This window comes from Myxine glutinosa, chromosome 3 (genome assembly GCF_964187855.1).
Source record: "Myxine glutinosa chromosome 3, kmMyxGlut1.1, whole genome shotgun sequence".
In the NCBI taxonomy this organism is placed as follows: Eukaryota; Metazoa; Chordata; class Myxini; order Myxiniformes; family Myxinidae; genus Myxine; species Myxine glutinosa.
In genome coordinates this window covers 218,882,808-218,903,445 of record NC_136263.1, presented here as the reverse complement: position 1 = coordinate 218,903,445, position 20,638 = coordinate 218,882,808, and the positions used below count along the sequence as shown (strand labels likewise).

Here is a 20,638-nt window from a genome sequence, read left to right as displayed (position 1 = left end):
TGGGGATCCTACGATCCTGGGTTCAAATCCTGGTTAGGGTGCCGGCTTGGGATCCTAGGATCCTGGGTTCAAATCCTGGTTAGGGTACCGGCTTGGGATCCTCGGATCCTGGGTTCAAATCCTGGTTGGGGTGCCGGCTTGGGATCCTAGGATCCTGGGTTCAAATCCTGGTTGGGGTGCCGGCTTGGGATCCTAGGATCCTGGGTTCAAATCCTGGTTGGGGTGCCGGCTTGGGATCCTAGGATCCTGGGTTCAAATCCTGGTCAGGGTGCCAGCTTGGGATCCTAGGATCCTGGGTTCAAATCCTGGTTGGGGTGCCAGCTTGGGATTCTAGAATCCTGGGTTCAAATCCTGGTTAGGGTGCCGGCTTGGGATCCTTGGATCCTGGGATCTAGGATCCCAAGAGAGGATCCATCAAATCCTACCCTGATACCATAAACCCAAGATTTGAAACCCAGGAGAGCCAAGATTATCGAACCCAGTAAACCCAAGATTAGTAAACCCAGGATTATCGAACCCAGTAAACCCAGGATTCGAAACACAGGAAATCCAGGATTATCGAACCCAGTAAACCCAGGATTATCGAACCCAGTAAACCCAGGATTATCGAACCCAGTAAACACAGGATTATCGAACCCAGTAAACTCAGGATTATCGAACCCAGGAAAGCCAGAATTTGAAACCCAGTAAACCCAGGATTATCGAACCCAGTAAATCCAGGATTCGAAACCCAGTAAACCCAGGATTATCGAACCCAGTAAACCCAGGATTCGAAAAACAGGAAATCCAGGATTATCGAACCCAGTAAACACAGGATTATCGAACCCAGTAAACCCAGGATTATCGAACCCAGTAAACCCAGGATTATCGAACCCAGTAAACACAGGATTATCGAACCCAGTAAACTCAGGATTATCGAACCCAGGAAAGCCAGAATTTGAAACCCAGTAAACCCAGGATTATCGAATCGAACCCAGTAAATCCAGGATTCGAAACCCAGTAAACCCAGGATTATCGAACCCAGTAAACCCAGGATTCGAAAAACAGGAAATCCAGGATTATCGAACCCAGTAAACACAGGATTATCGAACCCAGTAAACACAGGATTCGAAACACAGGAAATCCAGGATTATCGAACCCAGTAAACACAGGATTATCGAACCCAGGAAACATAGGATTATCAAACCCAGTAAACCCAGAATTCAAAACCCAGTAAACCCAGGATTATTGAACCCAGTAAACCCAGGATTCGAAACACAGGAAATCCAGGATTATCAAACCCAGTAAACACAGGATTATCGAACCCAGTAAACACAGGATTCGAAACCCAGTAAACCCAGGATTATTGAACCCAGTAAACCCAGAATTCGAAACACAGGAAATCCAGGATTATCAAACCCAGTAAACACAGGATTTGAAACACAGGAAATCCAGGATTATCGAACCCAGTAAACACAGGATTCGAAACACAGGAAATCCAGGATTATCGAACCCAGTAAACACAGGATTATCGAACCCAGGAAACCCAGGATTATCAAACCCAGTAAACCCAGAACTCAAAACCCAGTAAACCCAGGATTATTGAACCCAGGAAACCCAGAATTCGAAACACAGGAAATCCAGGATTATTGAACCCAGTAAACCCAGGATTATCGAACCCAGTAAACACAGGATTATCGAACCCAGTAAACACAGGATTATCGAACCCAGTAAACCCAGGATTATCGAACCCAGTAAACCCAGAATTCGAAACACAGGAAATCCAGGATTATTGAACCCAGTAAACCCAGGATTATCGAACCCAGTAAACACAGGATTATCGAACCCAGTAAACACAGGATTATCGAACCCAGTAAACACAGGATTATCGAACCCAGTAAACACAGGATTATCGAACCCAGTAAGCCCAGGATTATCGAACCCAGTAAACACAGGATTCGAAACACAGGAAATCCAGGATTATCGAACCCAGTAAACCCAGGATTATCGAACCCAGTAAACCCAGGATTATCGAACCCAGTAAACCCAGCATTATCGAACCCAGTAAACCCAGGATTATCGAACCCAGTAAACCCAGGATTATCGAACCCAGTAAACCCAGGATTATCGAACCCAGTAAACCCAGGATTATCGAACCCAGTAAATACAGGATTATCGAACCCAGTAAATACAGGATTATCGAACCCAGTAAACACAGGATTATCGAACCCAGTAAACCCAGGATTATCGAACCCAGTAAACCCAGGATTATCGAACCCAGTAAACCCAGGATTATCGAACCCAGTAAACCCAGGATTATCGAACCCAGTAAACCCAGGATTATCGAACCCAGTAAATACAGGATTATCGAACCCAGTAAATACAGGATTATCGAACCCAGTAAACACAGGATTATCGAACCCAGTAAACCCAAGATTATCGAAGCCAGTAAACCCAGGATTCGAAACCCAGTAAACCGAAGATTATCAAACCCAGAAAACCCAGGATTATCGAACCCAGTAAACCCAGGATTATCGAACCCAGTAAACCCAGGATTCGAAATCGGCCAAGCATAGACGGATGAGGGAATGAGGCAGAGTGGTACAGGTGTTGGTTGATGATGGAAGTGTTGGTGGGATACATTGTAACAGGTGTTTTTTGGCTGGATCGCAGATAAAAAGCTAAATGAAACTTCATAAAATGAAACCAAACACATTCACATGAAACAAAGCAAAAGGAAACAAGTTATGAATTAAAACTCATGTTTGAATTATTTTTTGTGAAAGTGAATGATAATTATATTGATTTTACCTCTGGAATCAATGACATGATCACACATGTTACACTCTGAGATAATTATGTTTGTGAATATGCTGGATTCTTGTGGTACATGCAGTAATGAAGAAAACAATATAGTTAGAGTTGTAAAAATACAGGAACAAACTAGAATGGCACTCCGGAGAGAGCACACCTCCGCCAGGTGAACAGTTTACGTTTTGCATCCACCGATAGGCCGGATCTGGATTCGGTCCTCAATAAAAATCGAATCGGCTTGTTCTTGTCACCTGACCAGCTCATCCAGCAAGTTTTGTCATAATTCATCAACAACTTTTTGAGATATTGTGCTCCATGTCGATTTTTTCCCCATCACCCAAAGGAGAAGAATCACTTAAAAAATTATAGTAGCCGGATCCGAATCTGGATCGTCACCAAAATCTAATCAATTCTTCCTTGTCACACATGCAAACTCTCCACCAAATGTCGGCCGAATCCATCCAAACCTTTTTGAGATATTCTGTTCATAAACAAACAAACAAAGAAACAGAGATGAAAACATAACCTCCTCAGAGGTAAAAATATCAGTATCGGCCAAGCATCAGTATCGGCCAAGCATCGGTATCGGCCAAGCATCGGTATCGGCCAAGCATAAGCATCGGCCAAGCATCGGTATCGGCCAAGCATCGGTATCGGCCAAGCATCGGTATCGACCAAGCATCGGTATCGGCCATGCACCGGTATCGGCCAAGCATCGGTATCGGCCAAGCATCGGTATCGGCCAAGCATCGGTATCGGCCAAGCATCGGTATCGGCCAAACATCGGTATCGGCCAAGCATCGGTATCGGCCAAGCATCGGTATCGGCCAAGCATCGGTATCGGCCAAGCACCGGTATCAGCCAAGCATCGGTATCGGCCAAGCATCGGTATCGGCCAAGCATCGGTATCGGCCAAGCATCGGTATCGGCCAAGCATCAGTATCGGCCAAGCATCGGTATCGGCCAAGCATCAGTATCGGCCAAGCATCGGTATCGGCCAAGCATCAGTATCGGCCAAGCATCAGTATCGGCCAAGCATCAGTGTCAGCCAATCAGTATCGGCCAAGCATCAGTGTCAGCCAATCAGTATCAGCCAATCATCAGTATCAGCCAATCATCAGTATCGGCCAAGCATCAGTGTCAGCCAATCAGTATCAGCCAAGCATCAGTATCGGCCAATCATCAGTATCGGCCAATCATCAGTATCGGCCAAGCATCAGTATCGGCCAAGCATCCGTATCGGCCAAGCATCCGTATCAACCAAGTATCAGTATCGGCCAAGTATCAGTATCGGCCAAGTATCAGTATCGGCCAAGTATCAGTATCGGCCAAGCATCAGTATCGGCCAATCATCAGTATCGACCAATCATCAGTATCGGCCAAGCATCAGTATCGGCCAAGCATCAGTATCGGCCAATCATCAGTATCGGCCAAGCATCAGTATCGGCCAATCAGTATCGGCCAAGCATCAGTATCGGCCAATCAGTATCGGCCAATCATCAGCATCGGCCAATCATCAGCATCGGCCAATCATCAGTATCGGCCAATCAGTATCGGCCAATCATCAGTATCGGCCAATCATCAGTATCGGCCAAGCATCAGTATCGGCCAAGCATCAGTATCGGCCAATCATCAATATCGCCAATCATCAGTATCGGCCAATCAGCATCGGCCAATCATCAGTATCGGCCAATCATCAGTATCGGCCAATCATCAGTATCGGCCAATCATCAGTATTCAGTATTAACCAAGCATCAGTATCGGCCAAGCATCAGTATCGGCCAAGCATCAGTATCGACCAAGTATCAGCATCGACCAAGTATCAGCATCGACCAAGCATCAGTATCGGCCAAGCATCAGTATCGGCCAAGCATCAGTATCGGCCAAGCATCCGTATTGACCAAGTATCAGTATCGGCTAAGCATTAGTATCGGCCAAGCATCAGTATCGGCCAATCATCAGTATCGGCCAATCATCAGTATCGGCCAAGCATCAGTATCGGCCAATCATCAGTATCGGCCAAGCATCAGTATCGGCCAAGCATCAGTATCGGCCAATCATCAATATCGGCCAATCATCAGCATCGGCCAATCATCAGCATCGGCCAAGCATCAGCATCGGCCAAGCATCAGCATCGGCCAAGCATCAGTATCGGCCAATCATCAGTATCGGCCAATCATCAGTATCGGCCAAGCATCAGTATCGGCCAAGCATCCGTATCGGCCAAGCATCCGTATCGGCCAAGCATCCGTATCGGCCAAGCATCCGTATCGGCCAAGCATCAGTATTAACCAAGCATCAGTCTTGGTCAATCATCAGTATCGGCCAAGCATCAGTATCGGCCAAGCATCAGTATCGGCCAAGCATCAGTATCGGCCAATCATCAGTATCGGCCAAGCATCAGTATCGGTCAATCATCAGTATCGGCCAAGCATCAGTATCAGCCAATCATCAGTATCAGCCAAGCATCAGTATAAGCCAATCAGTATCAGCCAACCATCAGTATTAACCAAGCATCAGTATCGGCCAAGCATCAGTATCGGCCAAGCATCAGTATCGGCCAAGCATCAGTATCGGCCAAGCATCAGTATCGGCCAAGCATCAGTATCGGCCAAGCATCAGTATCGACCAAGCATCAGTATCGACCAAGCATCAGTATCGACCAAGCATCAGTATCGCCCAAGCATCAGTATCGACCAAGTATCAGTATCGACCAAGTATCAGTATCGACCAAGTATCAGTATCGACCAAGTATCAGTATCGACCAAGTATCAGTATCAACCAAGTATCAGTATCGAGCAAGTATCAGTATCAACCAATCCCTACAAAGCGTTACCTTTCATCTGATAACCATTCAAACTATCTCCATCTACAAAGTGTGCTGTTTCTGTTACACTACTATGTACAACGTGTGTTACACCACAGGGTGCTATTGTTTACCAGGATTTTGTGTTTCTAAATGTGTGCTAATGTGTTATCATGTGTAAAATGTGTGATCATGTGTTATGTGTTATCATGTATATCATGTGCTATGTGTTATCATGTGTGATCATGTATTGTCATGTGTGATCATGTGTGATCATGTGTATCCATATGTTATCACGTGTTATGTGTTATCATGTGTGATCACGTGTGATCATGTATGTGTGATCATATGTTATCATGTGTTATCCTGTATCACGTGTGATCACGTGTTATCGCGTGTGATCACGTGTTATCACGTGTTATCATGTGTGATCACGTGTTATCATGTATTATGTGTGATCATATGTTATCATGTGTTATGTGTTATCCTGTATCATGTGTGATCACGTGTGATCATGTGTTATCACGTGTGATCACGTGTGATCATGTGTTATCACGTGTGATCATGTGTGATCACATGTGATCATGTGTGATCACATGTGATCATGTGTGATCATGTGTGATACAGATCTACCTTCTGATACAGTTCACCTCATTTATTACACTCGGTGGTGGAATGGTTAGAGTGCCCGTTCTGTGTTTGGGAGGTCAATAGTCAAACCCCAAACACTTTTTGAAATTGTACGTGCTGTTTACTTGCTATGAAGCTCAACATTTAAAGGATAAAACACTGAGAAATAACCATAAGTTGGCAATGATTGTGCAGGCTTCATGGGCTGGTGCTCATAGCCTCCTCCTGCAGTGAGGTTTATTGGAAGGGAACCATTATTTATGTATGTGTGCACATTGTTATATATTACATGCAATATCTATATACCCTTAAGGTCTCGTATTCGACAGCATGTACCATCCCATCCTGGTACTCTACAGCATGTACCAGCCCATCCTGGTACTCTACAGCATGTACCAGCCCATCCTGGTACTCTACAGCATGCACCAGCCCATCCCCGTACTCCACTGCATGTGCAGGCCCATCCTGGTACTCTACAGCATGTACCAGCCCATCCTGGTACTCTACAGCATGTACCATCCCATCCTGGTACTCTACAGCATGTACCAGCCCATCCTGGTACTCTACAGCATGTACCATCCCATCCTGGTACTCTACAGCATGTACCAGCCCATCCTGGTACTCTACAGCATGTACCATCCCATCCTGGTACTCTACAGCATGTACCAGCCCATCCTGGTACTCTACAGCATGTACCAGCCCATCCTGGTACTCTACAGCATGCACCAGCCCATCCCCGTACTCTACTGCATGTGCAGGCCCATCCTGGTACTCTACAGCATGCACCAGCCCATCCCCGTACTCTACTGCATGTGCAGGCCCATCCTGGTACTCTACAGCATGTACCAGCCCATCCTGGTACTCTACAGCATGCACCAGCCCATCCCCGTACTCTACTGCATGTGCAGGCCCATCCTGGTACTCTACAGCATGTACCAGCCCATCCTGGTACTCTACAGCATGTACCATCCCATCCTGGTACTCTACAGCATGTACCAGCCCATCCTGGTACTCTACAGCATGTACCAGCCCATCCTGGTACCCTACAGCACGCACCAGCCCATCCCCGTACTCTACTGCATGTGCAGGCCCATCCTGTAAGGAAAAAATGTGCAGATGGCAATGGATGAAGCCAAAGCCTCTAAATGCAACTTCAGGAAGCACCCTCCGGCCCATGGTGGCGGCTGTTGGGGACGTTCCCACGCAGTTTCTTTTTCTCATTCTTGGGAGGTTATTGGCCCTCGATTTCTCCCTCTCCCTCTCCTATCTCCCCTATTCTCCACACACTCCCACTCACGTCACAATAATTTCCTCCCTGAGGGAACCATTCCTTCATTTTTTCCCAGTTCTCACTGCTTTCACATTTTCTCTGTTCATGTCACGCTAACTGACAACATTCACCATTACTCTCTCAGCACCTTCAGAGTCACGAATTATATAAATCCACCACAATATGCTCCGCATATGGTGAGATGGCTCCAATTCTGGCCCATTTGTCTGTGCCTCATACCCTGTTAGGGTTGAAAGTGGACAACTCCTCATAAACACATTGATCCATAAATCAAACATCTTATGTACATACATCAGGAAGCATATACGTTCGATTCGATAATTACCCTGATCAGCGTTCAACAATTAACAACTGAATTACCCTGATGAGTGTTCAACAATTAACAACTGAATTACCCTGATCAGCGTTCAACAATTAACAACTGAATTACCCTGATGAGTGTTCAACAATTAACAACTGAATTACCCTGATGAGTGTTCAACAATTAACAACTGAATTACCCTGATAAGTGTTCAACAATTAACAACTGAATTACCCTGATAAGTGTTCAACAATTAACAACTGAATTACCCTGATAAGTATTCAATAATGAACAACTGAATTACCCTGATAAGTGTTCAACAATTAACAACTGAATTACCCTGATAAGTGTTCAACAATTAACAACTGAATTACCCTGATAAGTGTTCAACAATTAACAACTGAATTACCCTGATAAGTATTCAATAATGAACAACTGAATTACCCTGATAAGTGTTCAACAATTAACAACTGAATTACCCTGATAAGTGTTCAACAATTAACAACTGAATTACCCTGATAAGTGTTCAACAATTAACAACTGAATTACCCTGATAAGTGTTCAACAATTAACAACTGAATTACCCTGATGAGTGTTCAACAATTAACAACTGAATTACCCTGATAAGTGTTCAACAATTAACAACTGAATTACCCTGATAAGTGTTCAACAATTAACAACTGAATTACCCTGATAAGTGTTCAACAATTAACAACTGAATTACCCTGATAAGTGTTCAATAATTAACAACTGAATTACCCTGATAAGTGTTCAACAATTAACAACTGAATTACCCTGATAAGTGTTCAACAATTAACAACTGAATTACCCTGATAAGTGTTCAACAATTAACAACTGAATTACCCTGATAAGTGTTCAATAATTAACAACTGAATTACCCTGATAAGTGTTCAACAATTAACAACTGAATTACCCTGATAAGTGTTCAACAATTAACAACTGAATTACCCTGATAAGTGTTCAACAATTAACAACTGAATTACCCTGATAAGTATTCAATAATGAACAACTGAATTACCCTGATAAGTGTTCAACAATTAACAACTGAATTACCCTGATAAGTGTTCAACAATTAACAACTGAATTACCCTGATAAGTGTTCAATAATTAACAACTGAATTACCCTGATAAGTGTTCAATAATTAACAACTGAATTACCCTGATAAGTGTTCAACAATTAACAACTGAATTACCCTGATAAGTGTTCAATAATTAACAACTGAATTACCCTGATAAGTGTTCAACAATTAACAACTGAATTACCCTGATAAGTGTTCAACAATTAACAACTGAATTACCCTGATAAGTATTCAATAATGAACAACTGAATTACCCTGATAAGTGTTCAACAATTAACAACTGAATTACCCTGATAAGTGTTCAACAATTAACAACTGAATTACCCTGATAAGTGTTCAATAATTAACAACTGAATTACCCTGATAAGTGTTCAACAATTAACAACTGAATTACCCTGATAAGTGTTCAACAATTAACAACTGAATTACCCTGATCAGCGTTCAACAATTAACAACTGAATTACCCTGATGAGTGTTCAACAATTAACAACTGAATTACCCTGATGAGTGTTCAACAATTAACAACTGAATTACCCTGATAAGTGTTCAACAATTAACAACTGAATTACCCTGATAAGTGTTCAACAATTAACAACTGAATTACCCTGATAAGTATTCAATAATGAACAACTGAATTACCCTGATAAGTGTTCAACAATTAACAACTGAATTACCCTGATAAGTGTTCAACAATTAACAACTGAATTACCCTGATAAGTGTTCAACAATTAACAACTGAATTACCCTGATAAGTATTCAATAATGAACAACTGAATTACCCTGATAAGTGTTCAACAATTAACAACTGAATTACCCTGATAAGTGTTCAACAATTAACAACTGAATTACCCTGATAAGTGTTCAACAATTAACAACTGAATTACCCTGATAAGTGTTCAACAATTAACAACTGAATTACCCTGATGAGTGTTCAACAATTAACAACTGAATTACCCTGATAAGTGTTCAACAATTAACAACTGAATTACCCTGATCAGCGTTCAACAATTAACAACTGAATTACCCTGATGAGTGTTCAACAATTAACAACTGAATTACCCTGATGAGTGTTCAACAATTAACAACTGAATTACCCTGATAAGTGTTCAACAATTAACAACTGAATTACCCTGATAAGTGTTCAACAATTAACAACTGAATTACCCTGATCAGCGTTCAACAATTAACAACTGAATTACCCTGATGAGTGTTCAACAATTAACAACTGAATTACCCTGATGAGTGTTCAACAATTAACAACTGAATTACCCTGATAAGTGTTCAACAATTAACAACTGAATTACCCTGATGAGTGTTCAACAATTAACAACTGAATTACCCTGATAAGTGTTCAACAATTAACAACTGAATTACCCTGATCAGCGTTCAACAATTAACAACTGAATTACCCTGATGAGTGTTCAACAATTAACAACTGAATTACCCTGATCAGCGTTCAACAATTAACAACTGAATTACCCTGATGAGTGTTCAACAATTAACAACTGAATTACCCTGATGAGTGTTCAACAATTAACAACTGAATTACCCTGATAAGTGTTCAACAATTAACAACTGAATTACCCTGATAAGTGTTCAACAATTAACAACTGAATTACCCTGATAAGTATTCAATAATGAACAACTGAATTACCCTGATAAGTGTTCAACAATTAACAACTGAATTACCCTGATAAGTGTTCAACAATTAACAACTGAATTACCCTGATAAGTGTTCAACAATTAACAACTGAATTACCCTGATAAGTATTCAATAATGAACAACTGAATTACCCTGATAAGTGTTCAACAATTAACAACTGAATTACCCTGATAAGTGTTCAACAATTAACAACTGAATTACCCTGATAAGTGTTCAACAATTAACAACTGAATTACCCTGATAAGTGTTCAACAATTAACAACTGAATTACCCTGATGAGTGTTCAACAATTAACAACTGAATTACCCTGATAAGTGTTCAACAATTAACAACTGAATTACCCTGATAAGTGTTCAACAATTAACAACTGAATTACCCTGATAAGTGTTCAACAATTAACAACTGAATTACCCTGATAAGTGTTCAATAATTAACAACTGAATTACCCTGATAAGTGTTCAACAATTAACAACTGAATTACCCTGATAAGTGTTCAACAATTAACAACTGAATTACCCTGATAAGTGTTCAACAATTAACAACTGAATTACCCTGATAAGTGTTCAATAATTAACAACTGAATTACCCTGATAAGTGTTCAACAATTAACAACTGAATTACCCTGATAAGTGTTCAACAATTAACAACTGAATTACCCTGATAAGTGTTCAACAATTAACAACTGAATTACCCTGATAAGTATTCAATAATGAACAACTGAATTACCCTGATAAGTGTTCAACAATTAACAACTGAATTACCCTGATAAGTGTTCAACAATTAACAACTGAATTACCCTGATAAGTGTTCAATAATTAACAACTGAATTACCCTGATAAGTGTTCAATAATTAACAACTGAATTACCCTGATAAGTGTTCAACAATTAACAACTGAATTACCCTGATAAGTGTTCAATAATTAACAACTGAATTACCCTGATAAGTGTTCAACAATTAACAACTGAATTACCCTGATAAGTGTTCAACAATTAACAACTGAATTACCCTGATAAGTATTCAATAATGAACAACTGAATTACCCTGATAAGTGTTCAACAATTAACAACTGAATTACCCTGATAAGTGTTCAACAATTAACAACTGAATTACCCTGATAAGTGTTCAATAATTAACAACTGAATTACCCTGATAAGTGTTCAACAATTAACAACTGAATTACCCTGATAAGTGTTCAATAATGAACAACTGAATTACGCTGATAAGTGTTCAACAATTAACAACTGAATTACCCTGATAAGTGTTCAACAATTAACAACTGAATTACCCTGATAAGTGTTCAACAATTAACAACTGAATTACCCTGATAAGTATTCAATAATGAACAACTGAATTACCCTGATAAGTGTTCAACAATTAACAACTGAATTACCGTGATGAGTGTTCAAGAATTAACAACTGAATTATCCTGATGAGTGTTCAAGAATTAACAACTGAATTACCCCGATGAGTGTTCAAGAATTAACAACTGAACTACCCCGATGAGTGTTCAAGAATTAACAACTGCAACTGGACCAGATTGCATCAGCCCACGGGTCCTAAAATCCTGCTCTGCCGCTCTTTCACACCCTCTCTCTGCTCTCTTCACCCTCTCTTTTGCTCAAGGTCATCTGCCATCATCATTCCCGATCTCGCGAGATCTCGAGACGACGTCACAAATTTTCGAAGCTCCACACGGTCTCCACGTTTTCAAAGTTAAGTCTGTTCACAATTGTATTTTGTCGGAACTGTATTGTATCTTTTGGCGTGTTTCTCGGTGTTTATCTTTCATAAATTAATCGTTTGTATGCCGCGCGGCGTGTGAGGCCTTGCAGCCTTGGGCTTCCCCCGTCGAAGTTTGTTTCTTCCTTCGCTGGTTTTGCTATGTTTTTTGATTTTCCCTTCTCCCCCAATCTTCACCGAACATCTACTATTTGTCCAACGTTGCAACCCCCACCCCCCCCCCCCCCCAAAAAACAACAAAAAAACAAACAAAAAAAACTTTTATTTCCCTTTCTCCTCGTGGGCTTTTGTCCCATCATGTGCTTTTGCCTCTGCCCACATGTGCTGTCTTGCCCCACCCCCATTTTCCCCTTGCCTTCCACCTTTTGCCCTGTTCAAGTGACTCGTGGTCGTCCCTCTAGGCTCCCTCTCCCCATTGGTATTTTTGTGAATATAAGATTGTTCTTCAGAGTTCTGTTTAAATATGTTTAAACTTTCCCCTGGAATGTTTTATTCAGTCGTAAATTACAACACGCTGTTTTACTTCCTATTTAAAAGGCTCCTTTCAATTTCCTCTTCAACTCATTCCATTTCAAAAAAATATTCAATCTCTTATGATTCCAAATCACTCCATGCTCTAAATTCTCATTCATTCCACCCCTCCTCCATCGTTCTTAAACGGATCGCTAACTTGAAAATCACAACAAACCCAATTTGTTATAAATGTTCATCTTTCATTAATCAGCCACTTTCTAAACTCCCCCCTTGCCCCTCCCCTCCAAATCTCCCCACTTGCCCCTCCCCTCCTAAACTCCCCCCTTGCCCCTCCCCTCCTAAACTCCCCCCTTGCCCCTCCCCTCCAAATCTCCCCCTTGCCCCTCCCCTCCAAATCTCCCCCCTTGCCCCTCCCCTCCTAAACTCCCCCCAAGCCCCTCCCCTCCTAAACTCCCCCCTTGCCCTTCCCCTACTAAACTCCCCCCTTGCCCCTCCCATTCAAAACTCTCCCCCAACCCCTCCCCTTCAAATCTCCCCCCCTCAAATCCCTCCCAAATTCTCCCTCCTGCCACCTCCTTCTCAAAGCTGCCTCCTCCCCACTTCGTCTCCCTTCTATCTCATACCTCCACCTCCCCCAACCTTCTACTTTCCTCTGCCCCCCCCCCCCCTCAAACAACCCCTCACTGTGCCTCATCCCATCACCATCAAACCTTTCGTCCTCCTCATCCTTCCCTTTCTTGTAACTCTTCTGTAATCTCTGACACACTATCAACTGCTCTTCCTACCTCCCCCTCTCACCCTTCATCTGACCCTACCCGTCCCCTCCCTTGTCCTGCACCCGATGCTCCCCCTCTCTCCTCATTAACGGTATGGACCTCAAACATCCGGGGCCTTCGCTCAAACCTGATTGATCTCACCATTCAGGTTGCTTCCGACAATCCAGACTTGATCTGCTAAACAGAAACTTTCCTCCTTCAAGATGTCTCTGATTCCTTAATATCTCTTCCTGGTTACTCCCTCCTCTGGTACGATAGACCTGAGCCTCATCCTGGTGGTGGGGTGGCTATCTTTATCAAAAACTCTCTTCCCCACTCTCCCTGCACTGCCCTCTCTCCACCCCACCCCCAGGAGTACCTCTGGCTACGGCTTCCTCTCCGCTCCCACCTTTTGTTCATATGTGTTCTGTACCGTCCTCCAAACAGTGATGACTCCATTTACATTTCGCTGTCGGACAACATGGACCAACTTCTATCAACTCATCCAAACTCTGTCTTCCTCATATGTGGCGACTTCAACTGTCATCATGCCAGCTGGCTGGGTGTGGGTTCATCTCTCACCAGCCATGGCACCTCAGCAAAGGACTTCTGCGACTCATTGGGACTGACACAATCTGTCAATTTCCCGACCCGGATCTCAGTCAATGGAGTATCTTCTCTTCTGGACTTGGTTATGACTAACTTCCCTGCAAATGTCTGCTGCTCTTCTTCTGCTCCAATCGGTTCTTCTGATCATGTGCTTGTTAAAGTGGACATCTCTCTGGCCATTCTCAGAGAGCCTCCTCAGCGCCGACGGGTCTGGCATTTCACTCAGGCCAACTGGCACGGTCTGCAAGCAGCCATCAATCATCTGGACTGGGCTCCCATCTCCTCTGCCTCTGACATCAATTCTTCCTGGGAATTCTTCCAAAGCAAACTGCTCTCTCTCATGCACAGATTTATCCCATCTCGTCTTCAGTTGTTTTACCCTTCCTCCCGTCCATGGTACACTGAATCTTGTGGTGAGGCAGTTGCCGTGAAACAACTTGCCTTTGCCTCTTGGCAGGCAAATCCAACTGAAGGCAATCTCAGTTCCTTCCACCAAGCTCGAAACAAGTGTGTGTCTACCCTCAGGAGTGCTGGGAAGCACTATCTCTCCACCCTCAAGATTGAACTCTCAAACCTGTCTCCTTCCTCCAAATCCTGGTGGCGTCTGGTCAAATCCGTTTCTGGTGTTTGTTCCCCCTCCATCCCCTCCCTTACCTCAAATGGCTACACAGTTGACACTGCACGTGACAAAGCCAAATGCCTCAGCTCTGTGTTTGCCTCAAAATCTTGTGTCCCAAACCCATCTCTCTCTGTTCCCACCTTTCCCAGTCGAACCCAACTGCTCCTGGACTGTGTGTCCTTCTCTCCTGACAAGGTGGAGAAGTTTTTATCAAACCTCGACTCTGATTCTGCAACTGGACCAGACGGCATCAGCGCACGGGTCCTAAAATCCTGCTCTGCCGCTCTATCTCGCCCTCTCTCTGTTCTTTTCACCCTCTCTTTTGCTCAAGGTCATCTGCCAGCATCTTGGAAATCAGCAAACATTACCGCTTTACACAAAAAAGGTGCAAAAACAGATCCTTGCAACTACAGACCAATCAGCCTGCTTCCAATTATCAGCAAAGTCATGGGATCCATCATTGCTTCGGATATCAAATCCTTCCTCTTCTCCAATGGCTTGATCTCTGATCATCAATTTGGATTCAGACCAGGTCATTCTACTCTGGACATGTTGCTTCTGCTGTCTCAACAATGGATGGAGGTCCTCAATGCCAAACAGGAAATCAGAGCTGTCTCACTGCCTTCGATACGGTCTGGCACCCAGCTCTGCTCACCAAACTCTCCTCCTATGGTATCCATGGAAATCTCCACTCACGGCTTGCTGACTTCCTCTCTGGTTGTAGGCAACATGTGGCCCTGAATGGTTTTCTCTCATCTCCCATGCCTGTTCTGGCTGGAGTTCCCCAAGGTAGTGTTCTGGGCCCTGTGCTATTTCTGGTCTTCATCAATGATCTCTCAGACTCTCTGGAAAATCCTCTCTATCTCTTTGCTGATGACTCCACTATCTGCCGCTCCATTCCTCATCCTTCAGATCGGCAGTCTGCAGCCTCCTCACTCTCTGCAGACCTGGACAAAATCACAGACTGGTCAAACAAGTGGAACATGTCTTTCAATCCTGACAAATCTCACACTCTTACAATGTCTCTCCGAAAGGACCGACTGGACAACCCTCCCATCTATTTTCTCAACAATCCTCTCCAAGAAGTTCTGTTGCTCAAGCTTTTGGGTCTCACTATCTGCCATGATCTTTCTTGGGAAAACCACATTTCCAACCTGGCCTCCAAAGCCAGTCGCCGACTGGGCATCCTCCGTCGTGCGAAGTCCTTCCTTGGCACACCTGAGCTCCTCACCACATACAAGGCTTTCATCCGCAGCTCAATGGAATACTGTTCTCCCCTCTGGGCTGGTGCCCCTGCCTCACACCTAGCTCGGCTTCACGCTGTTGAGGCCAAAGCTTTCAGAATCATTGGAATCTCCTGCGATGAAGCTAACTCCGAGGGCCTTTCACTCACTCACCGCAGGCAGGTTGGTGGTCTTTCTGTCTTCTTCCGACTCCTCTCCGGCCTTGCTCCCCCAGCTCTCTCTGTGCTCTGTTCCCCCAATATTCCTTCAGGTCGCACAAGATCTGCCTGCAACCCTCTTATGGTTAAACTGCCAAAATCTAGGCTCTCTGCTCACCTTCACTCTTTCATTCCCCTTTTCTCCCGCCTCTGGAACAAACTCCCCCACTCCCTTCAATCCCACTCCTCCCTCCAGGTCTTTAAAACAGCTGTTCACCACCATCTCTTATCTTCCCCCATCCAAAACCTTGATCTTTTCTACCCCCGCTAATTCACCCCAGAGTCCTTACAGTGTTCATATGCTTTATACCTCTCCCACCTCCCCCCAAGTCCTCCCGATGTTTCTGCTCTCAAATGTTGTGTGTGTGTCCTTCCCCCTCTCTCCCCATCTTGTCTGCCGCTCCCCTTGTTTTTTGTGTTTTGTGTGTCGGTTTGACTTTTTGTGTGATTAATGTTAGCTCTTTCACGAGCCTCGATCTTGTATACAAAAAAAATAAATCTGCTTGGAAATCAGCCAATATTACCTGTTTACACAAGGTGCAAAAACAGATCCTTGCAACTGCAGAGCAATCAGCCTGCTCCTTAGCCCAACTTTGTCTTTGCCCAATTTTGTCTTCGCCCAACTTGGTATTCGCCCAACTTGGTTCTCCCCCAATGTGGTCTTCGCCGAACGTGGTCTTCCCCCAATGTGGTCTTCCCCCAATGTGGTCTTCCCCCAATGTGGTCTTCGCCCAACTTTGTCTTCGCTCTATCCTCAACTCTAACGTTGAAACCCTCGGTGTTCACCAATTCTCCATCCCTTGACAGCCAATTCCCTTTTCCTACAGTATTAATACGGCAGTCTGTAACCCCTCTGTCATCGTCTCTTCCATAAGCCTCGATCTGTATGGGATGTGGAGTGTGAAGGTGATGGGGACAGAGGGTGGGGTTGGGGGATAAAACCTGTGCTTTCTATGCATAAAAGGACGTGGTTTCATTGCTTTAGCCTATTGAACAATTTTTTCTCTTTAGCAAAAATCATATTTTCTGGCAATATGGTGATGAAAAAGTACATAAATGTTGATATTCCGTCTATATTTCATTGTCTATTCCGCTCATCAGCGATTAACGCAACATCCTCGTTTCACACGCAGCACAGACACAACGCAATCACATCAACTTACTTGGACTTTAGTCACAAGGACATGGACAGGCAACATGTACCGTATGTACAAAATCAAACCATTTTTTATCACATCCAGTAAATCCAAGGAATGCTAAAACCTGGAAAGCTTTCACATTGAGTGAGTGAACATGCAAAGCCAATGAAGATTGTTCAAAGGAATATAAATGGGAATGAATGAAGGGAAAGTGAAGCGAGGAGCCACCAACAATATTGGTCATAAATAGAGCATTCCAAAAGAAAATGTTTGGGAAAATAAAAGACAAAAAACAGGAAACAGATGCAATTATTTGCACATTTATAAAATAGAAAGAATTTTATTTTGATTCAAATCGAAACCAGACGACGGGATATCACCGAGAGAGGGAGGATGGTGAGGTCCACAAGTGTTGCTAATTGTTCGGACTAGAAGTGGCTGCGCCATGCGGGAGCGGCCAGTGGGGTCACGTTATTATCTTTATGGTTATTAATACCATAGCGGAGTATCCACTCGACGGCCGATCTTGCTACGAGCGCACAACACGTTCTTCTGCTACGTCCCGTTATTTAGGCAGTGTATAGGCAACAGAGCGCTGCCTCGATCGCTCCGAAAAAAATCAAACCGGGTTACGTAAATGAAGTGAAAACATGCGTACTGCTTATGTGCACATATAATAGATTGTGATTGTATATCACGGATTCCAATTGTACCCCCTCCATTCCCCCCAAAGGAAGAAAATGCCAATATGTGCAAAATTGATTTTTAATAAAACTTGCTCATGCGCAGTGCGCACCCACAAGGTGCCCACATGAATCCCTGAAATGTCTCTCGCATTGTCTCTCCGAAAAGACCGTCTGGACAACCCTCCCATCTACTTTCACAACAATCCTCTCCAAGAAGTTCTGTTACTCAAGCTTTTGGGTTTCACAATCTGCCATCCTCCGTCGTGCGAAGTCCTTCCTTGGCACACCTGAGCTCCTCACCACATACAAGGCTTTCATCCGCAGCTCAATGGAATACTGCTCTCCCCTCTGGGCCGGTGCTCCTGCCTCACACCTAGCTCGGCTTCACGCTGTTGAAACCAAAGCGTTCAGAATCATTGGAATCTCCTGCGATGAAGCTACCTCCGAGGGCCTCTCACTCACTCACCGCAGGCAGGTAGGTGGTCTTTCCGTCTTCTACCGACTCCTCTCCGGCCTTGCTCCCCCAGCTCTCTCTGGGCTCTGTCCCCCAAATATTCCTTCAGGTCGCACAAGATCTGCCTGCAACCCTCTTATGGTTAAACTGCCAAAATCTCGGCTCTCTGCTCACCTTCACTCCTTCATTCCTCTTTTCTCCTGCCTCTGGAACAAACTCCCTCACTCTCTTCAATCCCACTCCACCCTCCAGGTCTTTAAAACAGCTGTTCGCCACCATCTCTTATCTTCCCCAATCCAAAACCTTGATCTTTTCTACCCCCGCTAGTCCACTCCAAACCCACTTCCTTTAAATTCCATTTTCTTTCCTGAAAGTCCTTGTCGTGTCATATCTTATTTATCCCGTGCACGCACCCCAGCACTCCCCTTTCCACAGATCTCCCGATGTCCCTGTTCTCTACTGTTGTGCTTCCCTCTCTCTCCCTCTTGTCTCCTGCTCCCTTTGTTATATGCTGCATGTGTTAGCTCTTACGCAAGCCTAGACTTAGTATACAAAAAAAGAAACTAGAACGGCACTCTTTAACGTCACGACGTCAACTGATATGCCTCCACCTACATTATGACATCATTATAAATACCTGCACCAAGCACCAAGTTAAAATCTCTTGTGCTGTTCCCAAGTATCACATTTAAACATTTAAACATTACCTCTGATTGTTTTTATGCAGAAATCTAATCAGTTCATCTTTTCATCATAATATATACTGACACCAAGTTTGGTCAAAATACCACCACTGGTTCACAGGTTTGTGCAATAACAGAATTTTTACCTAACAGGAACTCTTGAACTTTGATCTCTTGACCCCATAATCGAATTGGTTCATCCTTGCGTCATTATACAGACATGTACCAAGTTTGACTCGGTTCCCTTCAGCCATTCTTAAGTTATCGTGGTAACAAAAACCGAATACAGACTCTGACCTTTGGCCTCTCGACCCTAAAATAAAATCAGTTCATCTTTCCATCATAATACATACTTGGACCAACTTTGGTCAAAATCTTATCACTGGTTCACAAAATCCTCTTTAAGTAGATGAAACATACATACCTACATACAAACAAACATACAAGCAAAAATACATACAAACATACACACACATATACACACACACACACACACACACACACACACACACACACACACACACACATATACACACACACACACACACACACACACACACACACACACACACACACACACACACACATATACACACACACACACACATATACACACACACACACACACACATACACACATATATAAATACATACATACAAACAAACAAACATACATACGTACATACAAACATACATACATACAAACAAAAATACATACAAACATACACACACATATACACACACATATACACACACACACATATACACACACACACACACATATACACACACACACACACACACACACACATATACACACACACACACACATATACACACACACACACACACACACACACACACACACACATACACACATATATAAATACATACATACAAACAAACATACATACGTACATACAAACATACATACATACAAACAAAAATACATACAAACATACACACACACACACACACACACACACTCTTACACACATACATACACACATACATACACACATTTTTTTTTTTTTTTTTTTTTTTTTTTCTATACTGAATCGAGGCTCGTGAAAGAGCTGACAACCGCGAGGGAAAGACAAAGACAGTACATGGGGACCGCGAGGGAAAGACAGTACATGGGGACCGCGAGGGAAAGACAGTACATGGGGACCGCGAGGGAAAGACAAAAACAGCACATGGGGACCGCGAGGGAAAGACAGTACATGGGGACCGCGAGGGAAAGACAAAAACAGCACATAGGGACCGCGAGGGAAAGACAAAGACAGTACATGGGGACCGCGAGGGAAAGACAAAGACAGTACATGGGGACCGCGAAGGAAAGACAAAGACAGTACATGGGGACCGCGAGGGAAAGACAAAGACAGTACATGGGGACCGCGAGGGAAAGACAGTACATGGGGACCGCGAGGGAAAGACAAAAACAGCACATGGG

General features: G+C 43.5%; 1 protein-coding gene across 1 annotated transcript in view; it reads right to left on the bottom strand.

Annotated features, from left to right (window-relative positions):
• Nucleotides 1-20,638, bottom strand: part of LOC137422866 (uncharacterized) — a 288,315-nt gene that overhangs the window by 122,637 nt on the left and 145,040 nt on the right. The window lies entirely within an intron of this gene.